We start from the raw sequence: 25,344 nt of genomic DNA on the forward strand, positions 1-25,344 counted from the left end.
TTCATTTTGAAATTAAAGGTTCTCGTGCATTTCTCGGCCATGTGCCAGTTTAAAAAAAATTAAAAAAAACATGTAAAACCCAAATTTTATACCATGTAAATAATGAATAAATAAATCCCATCCACACAATTGGCGATGTAACATTAACCAAAGTACTTACAGTGCAAAACACGTTTTTTACACTGAAACCATTAATCCTAAAACAAACATTTAGAGAACTCCGATGGGAAAAAAAAAAAATTGAAGAGGACAATTTAATTATCTTGCATCACAAGTTAACTTAGACTGAAGAAAAGTCCATTGGAGCTGTCACTTCTGGTGCCATATTGACATCCCAGCACCTTCACCTATTGCAGGTGGTGTTAATTATACAACAATTAATTTCATTATGGTCCCAGCACACGATGGCCCACTCTTTTTGAAAGATAATGTCTGATCACCGATATCAACCTTACTGGCAGCGTATTACAAATGTATAATAAGCCAACTTGGCTCGATTTTATTATAAACTGTCATCCTGATGCTGTGGAGGCACAGTTGCATCAGTGAGTATGCATTCCTTCAAAAGGTACATTAAGTCAGCAGATATTATCTGACGGGAAGAAATGAAATGAGTCGCGGACGTAGCTTCTGGACGATCTTTATGGAGACAAGCTTTGGGCCAATAGGCCTTCTTCTTCTTGGTCTTCCTCAATGACAGAGAATATGTATTTTTTACAGCCTTAGATCCATTCCGGTTGTTTGAGTCCTGCGGGACGTTTCAAAATGACCGCAACCGCCAGCTAAGTCCACGGTGCCGAGTAAGTTCCGTTACACAGCACATGGACCGTAGAATTGACCCGATGAAGCTTTGATAGATGCCTGTGTCCTGTGATCAATTCAAGCGACTGAAGGTTGATCAACAGGAGATTGAGGTCCGTCACGTGATCGCCAATTTATAGTCTACACTGCTATGTCACAATTTTGGAGTTCGTGGAAATTTCATATCGATTTTTGCCAATGTATTTTTTTTGGCTAATTTAATGTCTTAACTTCACTGAAAGTTAGTTTGGCATTTGTTTTTTTTCTGCAGTCATCTTGAGGTATTTTAGCCGTTGTAACAAAGCCCCAAGTCAGCATTAATTTTTACAATTTGATGTAAATTTAATAATGCTATAACTCCAAAATTGTGACATAGCATTGTGGGCTGTTAGCCAATACTGCTGCATTTAAAAGTTATGTTCTTGTTATATCACATTTAAAATGAAATGATGTGCCCATGGTCGTTCTCGAATCATAAATAAGGGGTCGGGGATTCAAAACTAGCTTTATGTGAAAGGTTTTGTCAACTTTTTTTGACCAGTGAAAGGTTATGTGAAAGTTTTTGTCAACGACATATAATTTGGCAAACTAATGAGATTGAGTTTTATTTACAAAAAAAACAAAACAAATTGAACATTCTAATTTTTCACGAAACAAAAAACACAAACAATAGTCATATACAATGTTGTTATTGATTTCAAGAGTTGTTGATTTCCAGAGATTGATTTTCCAAGTTATTGATTTCCAGAGATTTACAGAGTATCATCGTCATCAGACTGTACGGTTTAACGTCTCCCTTACCAGGGTTTAAGGGCCCTGGCCCGTTGTCTTCCCCCCCCCCCTCCACACTCCAATACGTTTCAAGTGTTGACCACCACAGCACAGAGGTGATCGACTGAAGCTCCAGACTACCGGAGTGGACGTCTGTAGCAGTCTGGGACCGTGAACCATCCCAATATTGGTTCACTTGTGGTCCCCCTACGACAGACGCCGACCCAGCGTAACAGATCCAATCCATCGCATCTGCCCAACTGGGATGGCAGGCAAGACCATCTGCCTGGAAAAGTGCAGGGCATGGTGCTCACTGAGATTGCTGGGCCGGCGGCGTTTAGCATGCAACGACCCAGTGGTTAACCACGTACGGCTAGGCCAATCCAGGTCAGGAGTCTGAGGTTTCTGGTGGAATGGCCATCACCGACCCCAACAGACTCCCCTGAGAGGGCCATACCGCACACAGTCGTGGAGAAATTCTGGGGGAGGGGAGGTCGGACCCATGTCAATGGGGCACCCCTTTCTGAGACATTGTGGTAGCACATGTCTTATAGGAGGGACCCATCCCTGTCACTGCATGCAGTAGACCGGTCCATGGGAGGTGGGCCACCACTCGAGACACCATGTGACTCATGGTCGGTTTCAGCCACTTTCGTGACAAAGGAGAATTGATATATCACCAGTGACCACTATCGGTTGATCAGTGGAAACAGCACTATCTGTTTCCTCTTATGTTTCTACCTGTTCTTCCAGCAGATGAAAAAGTTGTGCTTTGTCAATACACGGATGGAATCATCCATCCATTGACATCAACAGATGGTTAATGGAAGATAATTTATATTCTCCGATCTCAGGATGATGAGTTATTATAAGCAAACACACCAAAAATGAGTTTGATGCCTTGATCACAACTTGCTCTGCTTCCTACTTTGCTTTTCATGACTTTGTTGCTTTCATTCCATCCAAGAACTTTCAACTTAGTGATTTTATCCCACAGGCTTTACTCATCACAGAGTCTCTGTTCCACAAAATCCGTTTAAGCGCTTCTAGATCCTGAATGAGATTGCGGGAGAGTGTGTCGGAGTGGTGCTGAAATGTCGTCCACCAGACGGCGGTCTCCTTGGATTAACCTGAGGCGGTCCCTTCGGGTGGGTGCCTGGAATGTCCTATCCCTAAGAGAGGATGATCACCTGTCTCTGTTATCATCTGAGCTCAAGCGTTTGGACATCGGGATTGCAGCTCTCTCTGAGGTTCGGAGACCGGATTGCGGCGAGATAATGGTGGGTGGTGACACCTACGATTGGTCTGGTCGCTCTGATGGTTACCATACTCAAGGAGTTGCTGTAGCTGTGTCCAATAAGCTGACTCCAATGATAATTGTGGTAACACCGGGGAATGAAAGTATTATGAGACTAAGGATTCGTCACTCCTTGGGTGTCATTTCCATGGTCTCTGTATATGCTCCGACTGAGGCGAGTGATCTCACCGTGAAGGACACATTCTATGCCACGCTCGAGTCTGTGGTTGATCAGTGCCCCAGGTGAGATACCCATCTAGTCTTAGGGGATTTCAATGCATCGACCTGAACTGATAGGGGTGGTTATGCAACGTGCGTTGGTCCCCATGAGTCTGGAAATGTGAACCTGAATAGCACTAAGTTCCTTGACTTTGCAAGAAGTCATGGACTTAGGGTGGCCGGTTCATGGTTTCAGCGCCAACAAGCTCATTGCTGGACTTGGTCTTCCAACACTGGTGGTGTGGCAAAGGAGATTGACCATGTGCTCGTTGATGGTCACTGGAGGATGATCCAGAACTGCAGGGTCCAGTGGAGTGCTCAGTTCCTCAATACTAACTACCGGCTTGTTGTAGCAACTCTTAAGTTGCACCTTAAATCCAGGAGAATGGTACCATCCCAGCCAAGGCAGGATGTTGGCAAGCTCAAGCATGAGAGGGTAGCTGAGGAGTTTGCGAACAAGCTGAGTGGAGATTTGGGGGGGTCTGGGTGCTCTGGGAGATCCTGAAGAGTTGTGGAGTGCCTTCAAGACCATCGTCCTTGATGTTGCCGGAAAAGCTTCGGAGATCTGTGGCATCCATGCTGAACTTCTCAAGGCTGGGGAAATGCTGCACTCGTGTCATTGCATGCAGTTCTGTGCTCTGCCTGGAACACGGGCATCATCCCAACTGACTGGAAGAGGGGCCTTGTTGTCCCTCTCTGGAAAGGGAAGGGTGATCGCCAAGACTGCAACAACTACCGAGGGGTGACGCTGCTCTCAGTGCCGAGCAAAGTCTTTGCTTGGATAATTCTTGATAGGGTTCGCCACCATCTGCTTGAGCACCAGCATCCAGAGCAGTCAGGCTTTACACCAAAGAGGTCAACGATTGACCGTATCCTTGCTCTTCGGGTCCTCACCTAACGCAGACGAGAGTTTCGGCAGGGGCTGCTTGCAGCCTATGTTGATCTCTGTAAAGCGTTCAATTCGGTAAATCGGGATGCCCTCTGGAGGATTTTTGGTCTTCGTGGGGTGCCACCAAAACTGATCGATCTGATGTCTGAACTCTACTCTGGTACTGAGAGTGCTGTGAAGTGTGGTGGTACCATCTCTGACTTATTTCCAGTTGTTACTGGAGTTCTTCAGGGGTGGATTCTGGCCCCCACACTTTTCAGTACTTGTATGGACTGGATTCTGGGGAGGACGTCGGAGAGATCAAGCTGTGGCGCATCATTTGGGAATGTCAAGATCTCTGAACTTGATTTCGCAGATGATGCAGTCATCTTTGCGGCAACTGTAGATATCCTTTTGAGTGCCCTCGAGGTGCTGAATGAGGAGTCAGAGCCGCTGGGATTATGGGTTTCCTGGGTCAAAACTAAGATCCAGGCTTTCGGTGACATCTTGGATGCTGCTGTCCTATCTGTGCTTGTTTGTGGTGAGGATGTTGAGGTTATGGAGAGATTCACTTACCTTAGCAGTGATATTCATGTCTCTGCTGGCTGTAAGTCAGAGGTCAACAAATGTCTGGGTCAGGCCTGGGGAGTCATGGATTCACTGGATCATGGGGTGTGGCACTGCCGGTACCTGTGCGGGAGGACGAAAGTCCGAGTCTTCAGGTCCTTGGTGCTTCCAGTCTTGCTCTATGGATGTGAAACTTGGACGCTGACCAAGGATCTGAGACGGCGACTTAATTCCTTTGTTACCAGGTCTCTTCGGAGAATCCTTGGCTATCGCTGGTCGGACTTTGTGTCCAACGAGCGGTTGCTGAGAGAGACTCAAATGAGATTTGTTACCTACATAGTCAGTGAGTGTCAGTTGTGGCTGTATGGCCACGTGGCTCGTTTTCCTGATGCTGAGCCTGCTCACCAGATTCTCTCAGTGAGGGAGTCTCGTGAGTGGAGGAGGCCAATGGGCCGACCACGTGCCTCGTGGTTGCAGCAGGTTGATCGGCATCTCAAGGAGATGAGGATGGGCCAGGCATCTGCCTGGGAGATGGCCAGACGGAGGCCCCTGGAGTACCGGCGGAAAGTGGACCCAGCGACGTGTTTCTCCGGCGCATGCTCCCATACCTGACCTGACCTTTTAAGCAGATTCACTTTGCTTTGCAGTGTTGAGTATATTCCCTTCCGCATCTTTTGGTATGATTAATTTTTTTGTGACATGCACTAACATCATCTCTGTGCCATCGTTCACCTCTCCAACATTGAATAGATTGGATTTGGACAGGACGTCTTCCACCTTTTGTACTTGTTGTTCCTGCCATGCACGTTTTCCACCAGATAGATCGTGGTGCTGATTTCTAGAAGAGTGTTCGAAGCCAAGGATATGTTCTGTCTCAGAAGACAATTGTGTTAACGCTGGAGTGCTGAGACAATATCTCATTCGGGGTAGATTAGCCTCTGGATTAGCGATTAGTGGTTGTACAGCAAACGCCTCCATCACCTTCATGAGTCTTATTAATATGCTCCTGAGCCTGATCAGCACCGATAGCTGTGAATGCTGTGGCATTTGTTTAGACTGTAAATCCTCCACTTTCGAACACCTGCCAAATGACTGGACATGTTTGCTGCAAGCTATACAGATGTGCAATATATTCTGGGATATGCACTGCGTAGTCAAATCGGTCATGTGCAAAAAAAGACAGTTGCACATCTCCTCAAGCGAAGCAAGATGCAAATCCCTAAATGCGCTGAGATATGCTCCAAAAGGAATTGTTACAGGTGAGTGGCATGCTGCGTGTACATGCTGGCCCACTGTACGTGGGATATTTGATGTTTTTGGAATCAAATGTCTCTAAGTTTGTGGAGATCAAGTTCGGTGATCATGAATATCAGTTTATTCTAAACTGTTCCAACGTTAGTATGAGTCTTGCAGGCATTTGACAAGTTATGAAGTGCACCATTAAGTTTGCTATAGACACTTCTGTCTCTCCTTTCCTCCACTTCTCTGGCTGGGGGGGGGTGGGGGGGTCCGGGGGTATGTTCCCTGGAAATTTTTGAAAAATTGATATCAAATTATGCATTATGGGGGCGATTCTGTCCATATATACTCATAAATGTCAATGTATGAGTGTGTGTCTCCTCCATAACTCCAAAACCATAAAACCTAGCAGCTTTGCATACTTCATAAGAAAACTCCAAGGAAGCGCAAGAGTGAAAATTGGACATTTGGGTTAATTAAAAACCCCTTTTGAAAATAATTAACGGCCTTATTTAATTATAACCTTCATCAGGTGATCCTCGGTCATCTCGCTGTCTGGGGTCTTAAGGCGTTTCCTGGGTCACCTCGCTGGGGTCTGAAGCCGCCATGTTTTTTCGCCTGCTCAACCATGCCCCGACTTGGAACAGGCCGCAACGATTTGTTAACGATAAATTTTCTTGTTTTTCACTTCCCTCACTCATATCATCAAATGCCTGTTCATCATTGTTACGAATCGTTGTACACATTGCTTTTGTAAGTGCTATAGTATTCAAATTAGGAGCTTGGAGCGATTTCATGCATTATATGATACGATTCTCCATGATTTACTCTCATTAACTAATTAAAGTATATCATCAAAATCTTATTTCGCTTTTGAGGATCAGATATCGCCCAGACTAAATAAGTGTCGAAATCTGTTGTGAAATCAGATAATTTAAAGAAATAACGATCTTATAACTAAAATATGTGCTTATTGCTTTGCTTGAGTGTGAATAAATGCTTGATGCATTGTTCAGTAACCATCTTTCAAACCTGCCAGGTTGTCCTTTGCTCCATTGGTTCGGCATCGTTTGTGCTTAAGAAGTAAATGGGAAGTTCTGTCCCACTGATTCGCTCCAACGGGTAGCCGACTCCCACCCACTGGTTCACTCGGCCATACATAATAAGTAACCAATATGCAGAGTCATGAGCACTGTTCCCTAGTTAAAGTAACCAAACCACCAGTAAGGTACCACAATTGTTATGATTGAGGACCCTGCTCGGTTTGGTGGCTTCAACCGGCATCCATGGTTACTAGGCAACTTGTCGGGCCACAGAGTTATCCGTGGCTGATGGCTTCCGGTTTCGAGGTCAGGGAAGTGGGTCAGAGAAACCCCCGCGTGATAGCCCCTGCCCCCTAAAACCATAACGATACTTTAGGGTAAATTAACAGCTTTTATAAATGCATGTGAAACAAACTGCTTGAGTAAATAACAAGAACAGTGTAATTTTATAGTATCAGTGAATACTTTGTGTGTCTGCCCTTTGCCGTCTTGAGTGCCATCACTCTTTTACACATGCTTCCTCGATATGACTGAAGCACTCTTTGAGGAATATTGTGTAAAATATTCTGGAGTACATGCCACAGTTCTGATATACAATCCCAGGCAGTCACAAGCCTCCCCAATGTTTAACAGTAGGCTGCAAACATTGCTTGTCGTAATGTTCTCCAGGTCTTTTGTGTACGAACTGGCGTCTCTTGGATCCAAAATGTTCAAACATCGATTCATCAGAGCAGAGTACCCGATTCCATTGTTCAGTCACCCAATCTTGGTGTTTCCTTGCAAAATGCAGTCTTTTCACCGTATTCTTTGGTCTCAGAAGTGGTTTCTTTGCTGCAACTCTACCATGGAGACCTGCTTCAATCAGCCTTCTGCACACAGTGCTGGACAAGATGGACAAGATGTTCAGGCCTGCTCTCATTTCATACATCAGCTGCTGACTTGATTTTCTTGTATCTTGTAAGCTGAGAAACTTCAAATACTTGTCTTGCCTTGGGGAAGTTCTTCTGGGACTTCCTGGCCTTTTCTAGTCTTGTTTCTTTCAGGCGCTGCAAAATGTACCTCGCGCCATTGTAGATTTTCAGCCCTTTTGCTATCTTCTTCATAATGTGCCCTTCCCGCAGAGTTTCGATCTTCACACGCTGGAAGTGGCTTCCTTGGTGTCATTCTGAACCCACTCATAGACTTTCAAGCAAGGGAATAAGCTGATAATTTCACATATTCACCAATTTGTAACTTTTATTGTGGCTTCTTATAATTCACATTAATGCAACTGATGGTGATTACTTCAATAATTTATTATTATTTACTGTACAAAAATCCACAAACTGTTTCATGCATATTTCATTTGCAGTAAGTGGATATTACTAGCACATAATAAAACTAGAATGGCACTCGGTGGAACGCATACCTCCGCCAGGCTGAACAGTTTACGTTTTGTATCCCACCTATTGGCCTTTGGACCTTAACCAATATTTAATCAGCTTGTTCTTGTCACCTACCCACTCATCCCCCAAGTTCCATTCAAATCCGTACACAACTTTTTTGAGATATTGTGCTATATATCGTTTCTGGCTGCATCTAGCTCTCCATGGTGAAGAATCACTTTTAAAATTATCGTATCCTGATTCGTATCCAGATCTTCTCCAAAATCTAATCAATTCAACCTTGTCACACACCCAACCTGTCCACCAAGTTTCTCCAAATCTGTTCATAATTTTTTTCAGAAATCATGCTCACAGCCAAACAGACAGACAACACAGAGGTGAAAACATAACCTTCGTCCACCTTCGGGGGCAGACATAATATGTTTCGCAAAAAGAAAACTTTTTCAATTTCCGAATATATTTCATAGAACGTACTGTGATATTAAATTGACTTTCACAGAAATTTAAATGGTTATCTACCTGTATTGCATACTTCTAACTTCCCCAAATATGTTTTGTTTTTTTAAAAATCGAGCTTTTACAGTGAACCGCATATAATTTTTTTTAACGAGTATGTTCTTTGGCCAAATTTTAAATTCCTCCCCAAATCTACAGACAGACACAAGTGAGAGAAGAATAAAAAGAAGAAAGAATAGAGAGACAGAGAGAGAGAGACAGACATAGGGAGAGAGACACACAGAGAGAGAGACAGAGACAGAGAGAGAGAGAGAGAGACACCAAAATGTAAACAGGATTGCTGTCTTTTCATCCTCACCCAAAGGGTATTGTACTTTGAGATTCAGCCCACCCAATCAGTTTATATTAATGTCAAACTATCCAGGAATTGAATTCAGACTAATCAACTCGTTTTTCAAAAAAGATTTCAAGAGTACATTTTCATGAGTCTCCTGTAACAGTACAGTTCAAGGTGTTCACTCAGCTTTCCCTTGTGCAAATAATCCTCCCATTTCTCATGAAAAGCGCAAACTCCTTTGTTTAGGTTATTTATTTTTTTATAGCAACAAGCAGTCTGAAGTGGAAGATCATCATCATTTTCTACTGGCGTGCTGCAAATACTGCACCCGTTTGCCAAAATGGCTTTTTATTTCACAGAACAGAACCGTTGCCAAACGCAGTGGCAGCGTGTGATCTGGGTGTCTAAGTGACATTTCGTGCTGCTGTCATACAGAGAGAAGCACAATGGAATCAACACAACAGATCGGAAAATAAAATATCAGCAGGAGATCAAAAATTGTTTGAAAATGCTTTGATACGAATGTGCAAATGAGTGGCTTGTGGGTTGAGCATTTAAAGCCAAGCTGCATTTGCCATCATTTGTGTCGGTTTGATTGCCATGGTTGCTCAGCGGAAACTTCCACACCTCGTGATGGAGTCATGACCTGTGCAGGATTGGTTCTTCGCCACGGAAACATTCATGACTTGTGAGCGCCCTGATGCTCCGTCAAGGGTCTGCATGGACCTCCACCCAGCATTCACCCCAGACTTCCCACATTCGTTACAAATGGCAGTGTGAAAACAATATTTTTTCGTTAACATAGAAGTTTGCGCTCAAACATAGTTAAAGGTAGCACCATTAAAGATTTGCTCAAATCCAAAGCTTCCCCTTAGTTGAATGAATAACTCGTCTTGCTGGCGAAGACGAGTGTCGATCTGCGCTGCTGGACAGGTCGAACAATGGATGAAATCAACAGGATGTTGATCAAAGTAAGGTAACCACTGTGGAAAGTAAGGAGAAGCTGATGTTCTTGCCTTAACATTTCGTTGAAGCAAAAGAACACGTTTCTCTTCGTCGTTCAGAGCAAGGGAGCACCTCATCATGCACGTTGCCCTTTTGCTCGAAGAAGGGTTAATTCCTAAAATGACAGTTTCTCCTTGCTCCTCATGACAGTTGGCATACCTCAATCAATGTCTTATTGATTCCATTAATTGTTCCTCTGCAAGTTGAGCCAGTCACTGGAGAATTATTATGTGACAACTGAATTGCTGTAAAACGAAAAAAAATCCAGCTGGCTCATTAATGACCTCCAGGTTCGGGGTAATCTGCATGTCACACGTGATATGAACAATATTTGATGTCGGTTCACACATCGTGGTTGACTTTGACTGAAACGGCTGACAGGGTGGCCAAGAGGTACGCACACTCACCTCGAAGCTGTTTAGCCTGGGTTCGAATCCCGAACCAGCTAAAAACTGTCTTAACTGTTGTTTCACAGGCATGGTGATTCATTGCATCAATGTGTGTGCTAATCCCTCGGATGGACATTAAACTGGGTGTCCCATCTGCCGGCATTATTGGGTGTAGATTAAAGATTCTAAGGTGTCCTTCGTGAAGAGTAGCTATCACCAGCACCCTGAACAAATTCCTGTCCTAACTAATGCTGGGAGAGAGATGGCAAACTGCCCAGTATAACCCTTGCCAATAAACTGCTTTCTGGAACCAATGCTCAAGGAGGGTCACGTGACTGAAAACTACGGTACGTCATGTGATCTTGCATGGGCACGATTACTCCCCAAGAGAGTGTGTGTTTTTCCCTTTTATGGCGGTAGGATTAGAGAAGTGTCTGGGGTTTTTTTTTTTTGCTTACGGATGGTGTGCAATGGTAAATGTTGGTGAATATTTTCAGCATTGCTGTTTACATATCAGGAGGTACACCTCTGTAAAAGGCACCGTGGTAATTAAGAACCCCTGACTTATTATGATCATAACATTAAAAACCTCTTTTAGTCAATACATATAATTTATATCCTGTTATCATGATCCACAAGGAGATACTCAGCTGGGTGGCCTACCCCCTTAAAACAGTCTGGCAAAGAGGAACTTACTATCTAAAATGGAAATTAGGGTTTTTGGAGAAAGAGAATCACTTGCTCTACAATTTACAGTGTTATAATACCCTGCAAAGCCTGGTGTTGGCTTTGTGGTTAGGGTGGTGTGCTTAGGATCTTAGGGTCCTGAGTTCAAGCTTCTGAGGTTGGCAAAATCAGTACCAGTGAACTGGTAATAGGGGCATTGCATCAGTGGTGTCCCCATACGTGGTAGCAGTGGTGATGCACTGTTGATCATAGCCAGTTTTAAGCATGGAATCATGCCACCACAATGAGTGGAAGTACTAAAGAAAACATAATTGTCTGCTCCACAGTATGGTCAATTTTTGCTTGATTATCATGGGGTTTTTGGAGAAAGAAGCACTGGCTCTACAATTTACAGTGTCATAATAGCCTGCTGCACATTATATTCAATTTGTGCTTCACAGCCACGTTTTGTCTCCCTGGTAAGGCATGTCTTCCTTTTTTTATATGAGGTCAACACTCATGGAAGACTGACAACACCTAAACGGATCAGGATGCAACAGAACAAAAGGAAGAGCAGAGAGATGGGGGGGAAACACCAACAGCAGGGTTAAAGGATAAAACAGGGGGATACATGGACAAATAAGGGAAGTAGGGAGGGAAGAGGGGTAGGGGGAGGATGCACGGGGTGGACAAGATGGATAAAGAAAACTCTCAGGAAGGAAAATTTGGAAATTTGGTAACAGGTGGGGCATTAACAGGGGTAGAAAAGATCATGGTTTTGGATGGGGAACGATCTGAGATGGTGGTGAACAGCTGTCTTGAAGAACTGAAGAGAAGAATGAAATTGAAGAGGATGTGGAAGTTGGTTCCACAGGTGGGAAAAGAAGAATGAATGAGTGGAGGTTAGCAGTGATCCTAGATTTAGGTAGTTTCATCAGAAAGAGGTTGATGGTGTACAATGTGTTTCCACCAGAAATCTGGGGAAAAGTGAGGGGGAACAAAGCGCAAAAAAAGCAGAGGGTGCAAGACCAAAAAGGCAGAGAGACCACTAACCTATGTGCGATGAGAAAGTGATAGGCCCACAGACTCAGCTTTAGCATAGGAGATTCCAATGATCTTAAGGTCCTTCGTTTCCACCTCATCAAGATGAGCAAGGTGTCCAGCCCAGAGGAGAGAGCAGTACCTCATCAAGTTGTGGATGAACACCTTGTAGGTGGATAGGATAGTTCAGATGTGCCAAGGAAGGACTTTTACGATAGAGGATGCCCAGTCGGCGACTAGCTTTGGAGGCCAACTTTGACATGTGGTTTTCCCAAGAAATGTCGTGGCTCACAAAAAAGAGAATAACCAGAGAGATCTTGACTCTCACAAGCAGATGATCAGACTGACCAATTGAAAAACATGTTGAAAGTGCTTGACTAGCATGTGATTTTGTCAAGGTCTGAAGAGAGGAAAGACACTCCTGCCTCCCTATCTGAAGTATGAGGGATGTCATGGTAGAGTGTGGAGTCATCAGCAAAGAGATAAAGAGGGTTTTCCAGAGTCAGAGATCATTAATGAAGATGAAGAATAGGACTGGGCCTAGAAGACTGCATTGTGGCACTCCATCCTTGACAAGAGAGTAGATGAAAGGAATCCATTGAATGCCACATGTTGGCTATGAGAGTAGAGGAAGTCAGTAAACCATGTGTGCAGTTGGCCTTGGATGCAGTTAGCAGAGAGTTCTTGGAGCAAGGCGGGATACCAGACTGTAATTACAGCTTGAGATTTGGCCCTGATCTCATGTCTGATAGAGGGCCTCCATACATTGTTGTGAGAGTAGAAGCAGCATGTCTAAGGTGGAGTGACCTGGTCTGAATCCAAATTGGTGATCTGAGATGAGGTAAATCATCAACGTCCAATTGTCCAATGAGCGGTTGCTCAGAGAGACTCAGATGAGATTTGTTACCTGTATAGTCCGTGAGCGTCAACTGCGGCTGTATGGACATGTGGCTCGTTTTCCTGATGCTGATCCTGTTCACCAGATTCTCTCAGCGAAGGAGCCTTGTGAGTGGAGGAGGCCAACGGGCCAACCACTTTCCTCGTGGTTGGCGGCAGGTTTATCGGCATCTCAAGGAGATAGGGATGGGTAGGCATCTGCCTGGGGGATGGCCAGACGGAGGCCCCTGGAGTACCAGCGGAAAGTGGATGCAGCGATGCGCTGCTCCAGTGGAAAGTGGACGCAGCGATGCGCTGCTCCGGTGGAAAGTGGACGCAGTGATGCGCTGCTCCGGCGGAAAGTGGACGCAGTGATGCGCTGCTCCGGCGGAAAGTGGACGCAGCGACACACTGCTCCGGCGCATGCTCCCATGATACCTGACCTGACCGGGGATGAGGCCACTGGAGGAAAGAAAGGATTTCATATCAACTGTGATGATGGACTCTGACCTTGCTGATGATTGGCAGTAAGCTAATATCTGTTGGCAAGAGATTGGTTTTGAGACCTTTTTATGCAATGCAGTGATGCTGGCTGGCTTCCAAGCAGATGAAAGATGACTTGGGCAAATTACAGGGTGAAAAGAGCAGAAAGAAGATGTGCGAGAGCAGCAGAGCAGGTTTTGAGGACATGTGAACTGATGCCATCTGGTCCAGTTGCAGAATCAAAGTCGAGGGTTGACTGAAATTTCTCCACCTTCTCAGGTGCAAAAGACACAGAGTCTAGAAGCAGTTGGGTGTGACAGGGAAATGGAAGTTGGCAAATTTGGAAGCAAATACAGAATTGAGGCATTCGGCCTTCTCACGAGCAGAGTTGGCCCTGTTGCCTTTTGAAGTATGGGATGTCACGAAGGGGGAGCACACACCAGAGACAGACTTGACAAGGCACCACCAGGTTTTAGAGGAGAGAGAGGCTGAGATGCAGAACAGAAGTGATGTAAAAGAGGATGCGATGGAACAATAGATGACCTACTACTAAACAAGGCATACTCAAAAACTGTAAAACGAGAAGAACCAAATTGTCCACAGCATGGGTAGACCACAAGAAAGCTTTTGATAGTGTCCCACATTCACGAATGATAAAATGAATGCAATTGTTCAAAATCAACCCCTAAGGAATCAAACTGATTGATAAAGCAATGGAGCTATGGAGCACCACGTTGATGTGACAGCACTCGGAAGGAAAGATCAAAATACCAGGAGTGAAGATATGACGTGGGATCTTCCAGGGTGACAGCCTTTTGCCCCTCCTGCTTTGCCTGGCATTGGACCCACTGAGCAACCTCATTAATGAGCAAGAACATGGATACAATATGAGAACAATAACGACCCTAACATACAATATGAGAACATCCAAAGAACATTCGAATCGACTGTACGTGGATGATTTAAACTCTCTGCACCAAATGATGAAAAATTGGCAGAACAACTCAATTAGTGAACGGTACTCTCATGAAATTCAAATAGAATTTGGCCGAGATAAGTGTGCGAAAGTAAATTTTTAAAATGGATAACATAAAAGTCAACCTTGATACAACAATACACGAACTAGAAAACTAAGCATCATACAATACCTTGGAGTAGAAGAGGGACCACCAAATATGTCATAAAAATATGCAAAACAATTGCCAAAAAATACCTTTGTTGATCGTTAATCCAGAAAACATACCTCTCCAAGAAACAAAATCAAGGCCATTAAACAATTAGCAATACCAGTATTTCAATACAGCTGCATAATAATAAAATGGCCACCATCAGAAATCAATAAATTAGCTATCAAAACAAGGACACTCCTCAGCATCCACAAAATGTTCTACAAAAATCAGTGCATCCCAAGAATGTATCTGCCGAGACGAGAAGGAGGTAACGACCTGATGGAACTCAAACAACTGTCGGATTGGCTGAATACATGAAAAGTTTGACAGACTACCAAATCCAATTTGTACGCAAACAAGATGAAGACAGCAAGCCAGAAAAAGTATCCCTAATACACCTCGCAAAATATTTCCAAAAACAGGTTCGAGCAGAAGATGTCACACATGAAACCGAAACAGCAACGAATACAGCCTCAATGACTGCAAAAAAAGACAAAAGAAAAATATAAAGCGAAATACCAACAGATATATACATTGACAACTGGGAGAACAATAAAAAAAGCAGGGAGGTACCAAAACAATTGGACAGACTAGGCATAGACAAAGAAGGCTCTTTGGAATGGCAAAGAAGAGGTCAACTCAACTGGGATGGAGAACGAATCATTATAAATGCTCAAGACCACAGTCCCTACACAAATTGCTTTTTAAAAAAATGGCAGGACTGTTCGAGTAGCAAGGTAAAAACAGAAAATATGAGCCACCTGTTTTCACGATGTAATAAAGAAAATAACTCATGTCAGAGCAGCTGTACACATAGAGGCACGACAAGGTATATCGAGTTTGAAATCCCAATTTTGATATCTCAATTACAGACGACTCATGGAAACATGAACCAAAATCAATCATTTAAAACAAGGAAGGTAATGCTCATATATGACCTCATGATCCCATCAAGTGTAAACACAGAAAACAAAGCATTGTGACCGGATATAGTACTGAGGTACAAAAAAGGAAAAGAAGGCATTGCTAATTGAGGTGTTAATTCCAGCGATTATGGCCTGAACAATGCACAAATCAAGAAAATGACCAAATACCAAGACCGCAAGAATGAAGTGAAAAGATCCTAGAAGCAGAAGAACGCTGAAATTGTGCCGGTGATAACTGGAGCAATGGCAATGATGAAGGCGAACCTCACGGAGATATTAAAAATCCATTCCTGGGAATATTACTACAAACTAACTAAGTTGGAAGCTGTTCGCGGCCTGGTGGCTATCTTGAAAAGAGCCTTCGGATCGAAACTGAAAATAAGAAAACATGGTAAGTCTCCGTTCTATCTTCTGAAACCCGTATAGCCCCATCTCCTGCTGTGCAGGGGACTGGCTAATATCAATAATTACCAAGACCTCTAGTATCCAGATCTTCACGAAGATCTAATCATTCTGTCCTTGTCACACACCCAACATTGTCCACCAAATCTCATTCAAATCCATCCTAAACTTTTTGAGATATCCTGCTCACAGACAGATAGACAAACAAGAAGAAGACGTCATGCAGAGCATGACACTTGCAAAATCCATAAAACAAATCTGACCTCAAAAATAATTGGCTCGTTGAATTCAGTCACCTGAAGTATAAATCCTCTTCAAACTTCAAGTCAATCGGATGAAAATTGAAGATTTTAGAAATACCACCTTAGTTGTTGGCCTTTTGGTCTATGTTGACCTTAAAAATAATTGGTTGGTTGGATTCAGTGACCGATAGTGGACTAATAATAATAATAATAAGAGTTCCCTCACAAGGAACTTCAATGCAGGAGGTGCTATATGGTCATCTAGCCTGTGCAATGGTTACCATCCTATAATTATTTGTCGATGCTCTATCCTTTTAAAATGCTGAGCATAAAGCAAGGAAGCAGCACGTACCATTTTAAAAATCTTCGTTACGACTCAGCCAGGGTTTGAACTGCCGACCTCAGACTCATTGCAGATGCTCTAATCGTTATACCACTGAGTCTGAGAACAGGCCATTGTTATTAATTTAAACATCAATCTGAATTTTTTTTCTTGCTCGTTAATTATCACTCAGTTGAAACCTATCTGGTGCTGTTTTAATTTCTCTGATGGTGGCTTTTATCTTCTTTGATTTTCAAAGTGACAGATGCATTTAAATAGGTGTTCCATCAACAAAAAGCCACATCCTGATTAGCAAGCAGGAGATTGACAATTACTCAAGTAGAAAGACTCCTAAAATAATCCAAAACATCAACAGTTCGAGGAATTTCGGATGTTAATTTATTTGGCAACGTTGATAATCGCACGTAAATGTCAGGACAGTTTGCATCTCACACTAATTTCAGCACATGGCGATGCTTAAGTGCTCAAACGAACAAGAGGACAAAAAAAAGAGGAAATTGAGGTCGAAAAACAGAAAGGTATAAGAGATCAAAAGGTTAAAAAGTAAGTGCAAAATCTTCTTAAACCAAGGGGTTCATTGTTGATGAGGAGGAAAGGATGAAATGAGAACGATCTCAGGGTCATCGGCGATACACCGCACCGTTATTGAGATTTCTACCCTTTTAACCAGACGTATTTCAGAAAAGTTGAGGTCATAACAAACTTTTGTAAAACCCAAGGTGACTTCTTGGAAGCAATTTAAAAGAAAAACACAACAGAAAGAAAGGGAGAAACTGAGCAAGAGCACAAGCACAACGTTGAAGTGCTTTTAAACTCGGTGCAGAGTCCTCCGATGCAATTTTCCTCCACGGACGACGCGATGGAGCTTTGAACGTGCAAATGATTCTGCACCACTTGTGAACAGCAGAAAGAAAATGAAAAATCGAACAAAGCTTTGGTGGAACAGCATCTGTCTTGTGTGTCTGTTTCTATGGACTCATCTGTCTACATCAGTGAAGTGGAGAAAACTCGTTGAAACAACAACATTCTGCCATTTTCATTACGATTCGATATTCTTGAAATCTCCTTCCTTTGCTTTCTCCTTCCCTCTATTTCCTCACTGCAACTTTCTTCCTCTACTTTTTAAATTTATACCAACTAGAGAGTTCATAGAACACCTGACCCTACTCAGTGTTCAAGTACATCAATCGGTTGAAATAAAATGATTCTGAAGGTCGTATTTAAAAAAAAAAATTCTTGAAGTTTAGCACCATTGATGCAGTCTTACACACCACCTTATATAACATGTCAAACAGAGTACTGCAATACTGGAGGTTTTTGGAAGTGGTAAGAAGATTCTGTTCTTGCATATGGCAGGTTGGCTGCCAAGGTAGCTATCATTTCTTGGAAGCATGTCTGTGCCACGAATGTTGTGCCCCTATACCAGTATACTGGTACTCATTTCACTGACCTCAGAAGGATGACAGGCTGAGTCAACCCTACCTGGTGTTTATTCAGCTGCCAATCTGGCTCCAGCTCAGGACCCTAAGATCCTAAGCCAGCCACCTGAACCACTAAGCCAACACCAGGCTTGATAAGAAGGTGGTTTGTGTTCTACAGTGTTCAAGTATATAATTAAATTTAAATTAAATAAAGATTTTAAAGTTTGGATGAAAAAATTAATTCCGGAAGTTTACCGCCATTTCGTCAGTGTCTATTTCACCACCTTATTCAACACGTTACATTAGTTCTTCGTGCCTGTTGTTTGTGTCCTCTATAACGTTCTTAAAAACAGTAAGTTTCCTGTTTGGGAATTATTTTCAATTTAGTCTGACAACCGGATAGGCAGACGGACTAAAAAAATATTATCTCATTCTTCTCTGCACATGCGCAATCAGGTAAAATTCTGAGCCAAAGTATGGTAAAACTACAAGTTCGTTTTCCAATTCATGTTCGAAATACAGTATAACGTTCAATTTAAATGAAGTTGTTCCTCGATCATAAACTGATGTTTGCGGACGAACAGACGGACAGAAGTGAACCAATTGCTTAACCCCGCTTTTCGCTTCGTGTGAATTTCTGACGCACTTTCCATTCCTTCCATTACTATTGTCGTCTTGTGTTGAGTACTTTCCAGCATTCACTACACATTTTGAGGAGAGATTCACTGATGCATGAGTCGTAAGCAGCCGAGCAATTCACAAACTGTCGTCATGTTGTTTCGCGCACAGGACGATTCATCAATGCGTGTGCCGTCCCTCGGTTGGACGTTAAATTGGGATTCTCATTTGCTGGCATTAGTTGGTGGATGTTAAAAGTCCTATGGTGTTCTTTGCAAAAATATGAGAGCTATCGCCAGCACCCTGAACAAACGACAAATTCCTGCCTGAACCTGAACTTGTCTCTCCGTTAGTGGCACAGCTGCACCCCCAGCAAATGATGCTACCCATAGCCATGTGCTCCAAACTAAAGAAGAGGAGAAAGAAGAAGAACAAGCATTAGAAGACCATCATTAAATAATGTATGAAATCAACAGGACGTTGAATGAGGTATGCCAACTGCCACGGGAAGGAATGAGAAGCTGATGTTTCAGGCTTAACCCTTTGTCAGAGCAAAAGAAGGTGAACACCCCCAAAACATCTGCTTCTCCTCGCTTCCCAGGGTGGTTAGCATTCCACAATCAGCCTCCTGTTGATTTCATCCATTCTTCCATCTGTCTGCTGATGCAGATCAACGCTGTAGCTTTCAACAGCAAGACTAGTTCTCCGTTCTTAATTGAATCATAGCTTACATCACTTTTCCAAAAACTGAGTTGTGCGGAACAACCTGGTCATTCTGTGTCTGATAATTGTCAGATGTTTGCGAACAAAGAAGGAGAAACATTCGAACACTTACTTTATTTCTAAATGTTGGGACATTTCGACTTGTACATGCTAACTGTGCTGTAAATTAACGAGGTTTGCCAGGTTATATCTCATTGTTGGATTAATGTACAACTATTTTGCTGAAAATAATCATGGTAATCTGTGAAGTCTGATTTTTGAGTCACTCGGAACAACCGACAGCATTTACAACAATCGTCTCCCCAACATACACCAGCTTGGTAGAGACAATGCAGTGACCTAGACACAAACATGTGGGGCATGACCAGAATTCACAGCAGTACAAAAAAACGTGTCTCGCAGATAACATGCACACAAATAAATATTTAAAATTTAATTTTAAATGTCATAAATTCAAGATGCGTATGTACACAGTCAACACACACGTATGCACGCACGCACACACGCACGCACGCACACACACGAAGGTGGATGCTTTGAGACCTGGGAGGGCTCCGTTCCACCTTCTGAAATCCGCATATGGAGATACCAACCAACAACACACACATAGCCGAGAGGTGTGCACACTCGCCTCAAAGGTGTCCATCTGGGGTTCGAATCTCTGTTCAGCTTAAAAACTGTCTTCCTAGTGTTCGCAATGCAGGGTATTACCTGGGTGTTTGTCTGCTGGTATTATACAAGGAACTTTGGCGCAAGAGGAGGCCATTTGGCCCATCGTGCCTGTGCTACACCAGCTCCAGATACCACAACCCATCTTCACACAAGCTACCTACAAGTCCTGCAAATATCCCTGTACCCCTCTATCTTCAATGCACCTCGATACAAATCAAATTCCAATTTAAATCTATCTACAGAAAGAGTAGATAGCTCTGTCTGCTCCTTGTCCAAATCCTTCAAATGTTTCCCTAAAAACTCATCGCTTCATATGAGCCTCGACAAGGTAGACAAAAAAAAAAAAGCTTAATAGAGTTGTGATGAAATATGTTAAAATGTCTACAATTATGTCATGACAGGGATGAGGGTCAAAAAAGAGGGAAGCTTGGACAAATAAGAGATGTGTGGAGGAATGGGGGTTGGAGCAGGAGAGGACGCATCAGGTGGAAAATATGGATACAGAAGCAAACTCTCAGGAAGGAAAAGCAATAAATTTGGAAGGAGGTGGGATTGTGGGTGGGGAGGGGGTGACAGGGGTATAAAACATCATGCTTTTGGATGGGGGTTGATCTGAGTGGGTGGTGAACAACTGTCTTGAAGACCTGGAGGGAAGAATGAGATGGAAGAGAATGTGGAAGTTGGTCCCACTGGTGGTTAAAAAAAAGAGGAACAAATGAGTGGAGGGGAGCAGTGACCCTCGGTTTTTGGAATTTCACCAGAAGGGGGATGATGGTGAAGAAACCTTGGCAGGAGGCAAAACATGGAAAGAGCATAGGATGCAAGACCAGAAAGGAGGTAGTAGAAGACAGAGAGACCACCTATCTGTCTATGATGGTAAAGTGATCGACCCAGAGATTCAGCTTCATCATTGGAGATTCCAATTATCTTGAATGCTTTGGTTTCCACAGCATCAAGCTGAGCAAGATGTGAGGTCGGGCAGCCATCCCAGAGGGGAGAGTCATACTCCATCAAACTCCAAATGAAGGCCTTGCAAGTGGATAGGAGTTCAGGTGTGCCAAGGAAGGAGTAAAATGAAGGATGCCCAGTCGGTGACTGTCTTTGGAGGCCAAATTTGAAATGTGGTTTGCCCAAGAAAGATCATGGCTGATCGTGCGAATCAGGAGTTTGGGCAACTAAACTTCCTTAAGAGGATCGTCAGAGTTTGCATTTTTCAGCAAATATATAAAGTGGATTTTCCAGAGAATCAGAGAGATAGATTTTCCAGAGAATAGATGATGAAGATTAGGAATAGGATGGGGTCTGAAACACTGCCTTGGTGCACCCCAGCCTTGACAGGGTGAGGAGATGAAAGGATTCCGTTGAGAGCCACATATTGGCTACGAGAATAGAGGAAGTCAGTAAGCCATGTGTGGAGTTGGCCTTGGATGCCATTTACAGAGAGTTCGTAGAGCAATGTGGGATGCCAGACTGTAGTGAAAACTCAAGATATGTCTTGAGATATGGCCCTGATCACATGTCTGGCATTGAGGGCCTCCATCGGTTGCGAAAGTAGAAGCAGCATGTCCAAGGTAAGGTAACTTGGTCTGAAACCAAATTGGTGATCTGAGATTAGGCCATTGGAGAAAATGAATGATTTCATGTCAACTGCGATGATGGATTGCATGACCTTGCTGATGATTAGAAGTAAGGTCGTAGGTCTGCAGATGGGGGATCAGTTTGTGCACCTGTTTATGTAATGTCATAATGTTTGCTGATTTCCAAGCAGATGGTAGATAACCTCCAGCAATTGATATGGTGAAAAGAGGAGCAGAGGGGGTTTAGAACTTGTGAATTGATGCCTTCCGTTCTAGTTGCAGAAACAGAGTCGAGGGTTGCTGGAAACTTCTCCACCTTCTCAGGTGCAAAAGACGGAGAGTACAGGAGCAGGTGGGTGTGACAGGGAAGGATGGTATTGAGAGTTATGGGTTGGGGACACACAATTTGGAAGCAAACACAGCATTGAGGAATTCGGCCTTCTCGCGAGCAGAGTCGGCCGTGGTGCTATTTGAAGTGAGGGAAGAATGCAAGGGGAGCATACACCAGAGACAGACTTAACAAGGCCCACCAGGTTTTAGATGACAGGTTCAAGTTTGAAAGTTTAATCGTGAGGTTGGACAGATGTTATTTTCTGGCTCTCCTGAAAGTAGATACACACTTGTTGTGGGCTTTGTGGAATGATCTGAGATTACCTTTGGTTGGGTTTGCTTTCCAGGAAGAGAAGGCAAGACGCTTCAGAGCAACTGCCTCACCACAGGATATAGTGTACCATGGCTGGGAAGAAGGGGTGGAAAACCGAAGACAAGATGGGATTAATATGTGCATGACAGAGAGAGCAGGTTTCTGTGGAAGAATTCCCAGGCGGAGTTAACACCAGAGGCAGTAGATATGACAGACCAGTCCTGAAGAGAGATGGCTGCTTGCGTGCAGTCCCTGCCAATCTGCTTGAGTGAACTACCAGACTTACCAGCGCTGAGGCAGCTCTCTGAGAATAGCCAATTTCATGCCGTTGACAGCCATTTTGAATTATCATGTTAAAAGTTAGCACCATTCCTTTTTATTAAGTTGATTGAATTTAGATGAGTAACAATTGTGTAATAGGCTGCTAGAGAGATAGGGATTATGACTGGTCTGGGTTCAATTCCCGACCTGATGATAAATGCAGCAGAGTAGAGTACAATCCAACAGTCATGACTCATGTGACACACTTTCAGTTAATTATGTAATGAAGAAGGTATGCCCGTTTACGACTTCCTGACATTGTACACTGACGCTAAAGATGAATGTTTACGACTTCCTAATGCTGGTATGTATCGATCTTCCTGGTTTGTATCTATCCTAAGCGCAAACGTAATCAATATAAGCTTTATATATTTGATGAAGTGGATTGTAAAAACTTTATATTTCAATTACAGAAAGTGGATTGTGCATACATTTTAGAATCAGCAAATTAAATCAAGTAAATCAGCAATGAATGCTGAGAATGAGCTATGTATTTAACAGTTTACATGCATTGTTATTTTTCTTATAAAAAGATCAGGTTGTAAAATGAAACTATTGTTTACACTCTACTGGGTTGCTAGGCAATGTTAAGAGACTGAGTTTACACTTCCAGGGGTTGCTAGGCAATGCTGAGGCACCTCTTTCTCTGCAACGCTGAGCGTTGTATTTTCCAACAGGGTGTCATATTAACGCAGAGAATAATAAAATTATTGCTTCTTTTGATGTTTTTGAGAATTAATTTTGGCAACTCATTTGTATTTAGACATTTTGGAACAACGAGCCTTGCATCTGCAATCAACTTGCCAGGACAAAGCGATCTTTCCTTGTATCCACGTTTTCTCGCAATGTGGATTTTGAATACAGCGTGAATATGCATTGACTACATGTTCGGAATGTTTGTTTTAACCAGGGTGCTGTAAAGGTAAACTTGTAATACTTAAAATATGTACTATAACACTAACTAACCACTGTACATCAAAAAAACACCGCATCACCTCCAAACTAGGATGGCTATGGCTACTCAGGTCTTCAAATACTGAGATTAAATGCTGCTTCCCAATGTTAGGGGGTTCACTTTTTTATTTAGTGGAACATGGCTTGGTCACAAGTAAACGATTTTGCAGTGTGCCATCCTGATGAGCTCAAAAGGGGGTAAAACCGGTCGCTCTGCATTCATTTACTTGTGATCATTTAATCTTCATCCTAAAAGACCTGAGTAGCCTTGCAGGAGCCATCCTAGTTTGGAGGTGATGCGGTGGTTTACATATGCACGACATCAGCATCATGTCATATTCAGGGTCGGAAGAGCTGTTTTTGTTTTGTATGTATATATATATATATATATATATATATATATATATATATATATATATATATATATATATATATATATATATATATCACATACAGCATATACAGGACATATATATATATATATATATATATATATATATATATATATATATATATATATATATATATATATATATATATATATATATATATATATATATATATATATATATATATATATATATATATATATATATTATGGTCAATGTGTTGTTGAGGTAATCAGTGCCAGAATATGAATGTGAAGCACCAATTCACACAGTTTAGAGTACACCCAGATAATATTTAGTTATTTATATGTTATACAAATAACTGTGTGTGTGTGTGTGTTCGTCAAAGTGTCTCCTCCATAACTCCAAAACCATAAAACCAGGTAGTCTGAAACATTGCATGCATACTAAGAAAACTCCAAGGAAGTGCAAGAATGAAAATTTGGTGTTTGGGTTAATTAAAACACCCCTTTTATAGGTTATTAACCACCATATTTAATTATATCCTTTTATCAGACGATCCTCGGTCACCTCGCTCCCTGGAGTCTGAAGGCGTTTCCTGAGTGACCCTGCTGGGGTCTGAAGCCGCCATGTTTTTTGGCCTGCTCAACAATGCCTTGACTTGGAACAGGCCGCAACGATTTCTTAACGATAAAGTTTCTTTTTCACTTCCTTCACTCATATTATTATCAAATGCCTGTTCATCATAGCTACGAATCGCTGTATACATCACTTTTGTGAGTACTGTAGTTTTCAAGTTAGGAGCTTGGAACGATTTCATGCACATATGAAACAATTTTCCACGATCGACTCTCACGGATGAATTAAAGTATATCATCAAAATATTATTTTGTTTTTGAGGATCGGATATCGTCTGGACTAAATAAGTGTTGAAATCTGTTGTGAAATCTGATAGTTTTAAGAAATAACAAGTCTTATAACGTTGTTTACTTAATAACATATGCCTGGTGTTGGCTTAATGGCTAGGGTGGTGGGCTTTGGATCCCAGGGTCCTGAGTTCAAATCCTGCTCAGCTGTTGAATTAATACAAGGTGGGGCTCACTCGGCCTGTCATCCTTCCGCAGTCGGCAAAATGAGTGCCAGCATGCTGGTATACTGTGTCGGAGTGGTGACCCATCCAGGATTGTGACCAATAGCCAAGGAGACTGCTTAGGCAGCACCAACGCTCTGCACTGAGTGTGGTCCCAATCTCCTACTCCTATAATTAAGCTGATATACCTATTTACTTTAAGCAAGCAAGGCTATGTTCCCTTCTCCATACCTACACAAGAAAATATGAAATTTCCAAAGCATTAAACTTATCTTTTTCTCCTGTTTGGAGAATTATATTGAGTGAACAAAAAATTTAGGAACGTGCTAAAATTAACCAGCTTCATTGAGCTATATGATTTAATGTATTCACCGCGAGACCTGACGCGCCCTGTTCCCCAGAGCGACTGCCGATCCATAGCGTCTGCAACATCTGTGTCTATATTTTTGG

At 42.7% G+C, this 25,344-nt stretch overlaps 1 protein-coding gene across 1 annotated transcript in view; it reads right to left on the bottom strand.

The window, feature by feature from the left end:
- The window catches only part of LOC147013786 (G protein-activated inward rectifier potassium channel 1-like), an 86,212-nt gene that overhangs the window by 23,635 nt on the left and 37,233 nt on the right, over positions 1–25,344 (bottom strand). The gene's annotated exons all lie outside the window — the stretch shown is intronic.

Source organism: Eptatretus burgeri, chromosome 13 (genome assembly GCF_056783735.1).
Source record: "Eptatretus burgeri isolate ZD-2024b chromosome 13, Ebu_testis_v1, whole genome shotgun sequence".
NCBI classification, from domain to species: domain Eukaryota; kingdom Metazoa; phylum Chordata; class Myxini; order Myxiniformes; family Myxinidae; genus Eptatretus; species Eptatretus burgeri.